This window comes from Gadus chalcogrammus, chromosome 4 (assembly GCF_026213295.1).
Source record: "Gadus chalcogrammus isolate NIFS_2021 chromosome 4, NIFS_Gcha_1.0, whole genome shotgun sequence".
NCBI lineage: Eukaryota > Metazoa > Chordata > Actinopteri > Gadiformes > Gadidae > Gadus > Gadus chalcogrammus.
In genome coordinates, this window is record NC_079415.1 from 6,541,324 (window position 1) to 6,543,823 (window position 2,500).

Consider the following 2,500-nt stretch of genomic DNA (forward strand, 5'->3'; position numbering starts at 1 on the left):
TCGGATCGAAACGTCCTTGTCGGCTCCTTATCTGTTCACAACAACATGCCGGTCAGATCCAGTCTGAAGGTCTCGTGCTGCCCAGCGATCAGCCAGAGTGCCGTCCAAGGACAGAGGGCCAAAGGGCCAACCCCCTCTCCATCACTGTGGAGCTAAGGGGAGCCATGGGGTCCCTTAGCAACAAGACCCGGTTCCCCTGGCTTCCCACGGTCACTTAGCAAAAAGACTCTGTCCTTGTTGCTTCTCACCGGTTGCTTGGTAACCAACACACTCTCCCTGTTGTTTACCAACAAGACAGCCGCTTTGCCGGGTGCGGCTCCTATTAGACACGTGACAACGAAACAGGGGTTGCTAGCGATGCGACTGTGATTGCTGGGCGATTTGACTGTGTGGTTGCCATGCGATGTGGCTGTGGTTGCTAGGCAATTGGGAGTGCTCACGGAGAACGGGAGCAAGGTGAGATCACCGAGGTTATTCAAACACAGCCGAAGACGGGGGAGAAAGAGGTGAAACGTCCACATGATATCAAAGCTGCCAGGTGTTCATCTCCTCCTCAGCTTGTGGAACGCAGCGAACCGCCAACGGTAGCTTCGGTTCAAAAACGGGACAACCCCCCTTTAACACCACCTTTAACTGAGCCAGCGGAGGGGGCCGGAGGAGAGCGACTGGAGGGGCCGTGGGGCCGGACATCATGTCCTCTTCGCTCGCCGCCCTCCATCACAGTTATGCACCGCTGACGGTGAATGTGGTGGTTCAGAATCTCTACGCTCTGAATCATTCAGAGCCTATCGGATAAAAAGAGGAAGGAAATACATTTCTTCACATGCTCAGTGGCTCCCTTGCAGATCTGCTGGGAGTCGGCCATGACAGTTGCTTTACCACTCTGAGGACCACGAGAGACGGACCGCTGACCGCCAATCTGCAATACACAGCTATGGCAAATAGCTATCGCTAATAGCTATCGCTACAGACGACAGAACATTACATTGTGAACATGACAGACAGACAGCATGTGGACGGCGTTATAAACAACTGGACAGCAGAGGCCACTGGGAGAGCACTGGGCAGGGCTTTGAGTGGCCACTGGTAAGAAAAGCGTGGTACAAATGCAGTCCATTTACTTAGCAGCACTGGGTTGGGCTGCAGGAATGGGAACAATTTTATTGTCAAATGAGGTGATGGGCCTGCAGGGGAATGGCCCTCATTTGCTATTCATATGCAAATGAGGCCGTCGGAGGGCATTTCCATAGCAAATAGACTGTGTGTGTAGGAACTTAGCATGTGTGGGGCAAATGTACACAAGGTTTCTATGTTGTAAACAGCATTTAGATCAAAGACCCCTCTGTGTTTCCTCTTTTGACACAACAAGTCCTGATCAGGCTGATGAGAACAGCTCCGATCAGGCTGATCAGAACAGCCTGATGAGAACAGCTCTGATCAGGCTGATCAGAACAGGATGACCAACCAACTGTCACTGACAACTATTCACCCGTTCTCCCGTTTTGTGAGAAGAGAGGACAGCTCAACACAAGGACAGACTCCACCAAACACTGTTTGCCATCACTACCATGAAACACTGTTTATCATATACTACCATGAAACACTGTTTACCATCAATCACATGAAACACTGTTAACCATCACTACCATGAAACACTGATTACCATCACACACGAAACACTGTTTAACATCACTACCATGAAAAACTGTTTACGATCACTACCATGAAAACACTGTTTACAAATACTACCATCACTACCATGAAACACTGTTTACCAACACTAGCATGAAATACTTTTCACCATGAGGAGGTCATGGTGGAGGATGAGAGGAAGAGAGGGTGAAGTGATGCAGGGGGAAATCTCATATCACTACCACGGAGGTCTCAGTGTTTATATACATATTAGTTATTACATAATCCAACCCAATGACGTCTGAGGACAGAATCTGGTCGCATTTGCATCAGAATAACATTAAGACATTTAAGGACAGGAAGGTAGAAGATTGAGATGTTATGGGAAGAGAGGAATAGAAAGCAGAACCAGGCTGTAGAATGAGTAACAATAAGAGTAAAGAGGAGATAACACGTTATCAGGACGGAGATGTCATCTCCAACACATTCAACACACCGGGACCACGGGGACCATTCTGTCTGCTGGATCTCCTGATCGCTGACATATCATTCTGTGATCATGTATATATATCGTATATCTATACAATATTGTAATTAATGTGTAATATGGACCGAGCGGCTCCAGTCTTCCAGACCTTTCTATGGTCGCCTTCCTCCAGCACTCGGTTCCTCCGGGTTAATAACGTGTTATAACCGGTCAGGTCCGCCTCATCCCGGGGTTATAGTCCTGATTTTCGGTTATGGTCCTGATCTTCGCTTCTAGTCCTGGTCTTCGGTTCTAGTGCTGGTCTTTAGTCGGTTCTTCTCGAGGAGTCGACGGCCCGCCAGCGGTCGTTGCTTCTTTCCATTCGGGGATCGATCAGTCATG

General features: G+C 48.8%; 1 protein-coding gene across 3 annotated transcripts in view; it reads right to left on the bottom strand.

Moving 5' to 3' along the window:
- Positions 1-2,498, bottom strand: part of osbpl8 (oxysterol binding protein-like 8) — a 31,516-nt gene extending 29,018 nt beyond the window's left edge. For all 3 annotated transcript variants that reach the window (XM_056588708.1, XM_056588709.1, XM_056588707.1), the window contains exon 1: positions 2,268-2,498. The gene's annotated coding sequence lies outside the window, so the exon portion shown is untranslated. The remainder of the gene's footprint in view (positions 1-2,267) is intronic.
- Positions 2,499-2,500: the final 2 nt, after the last annotated feature.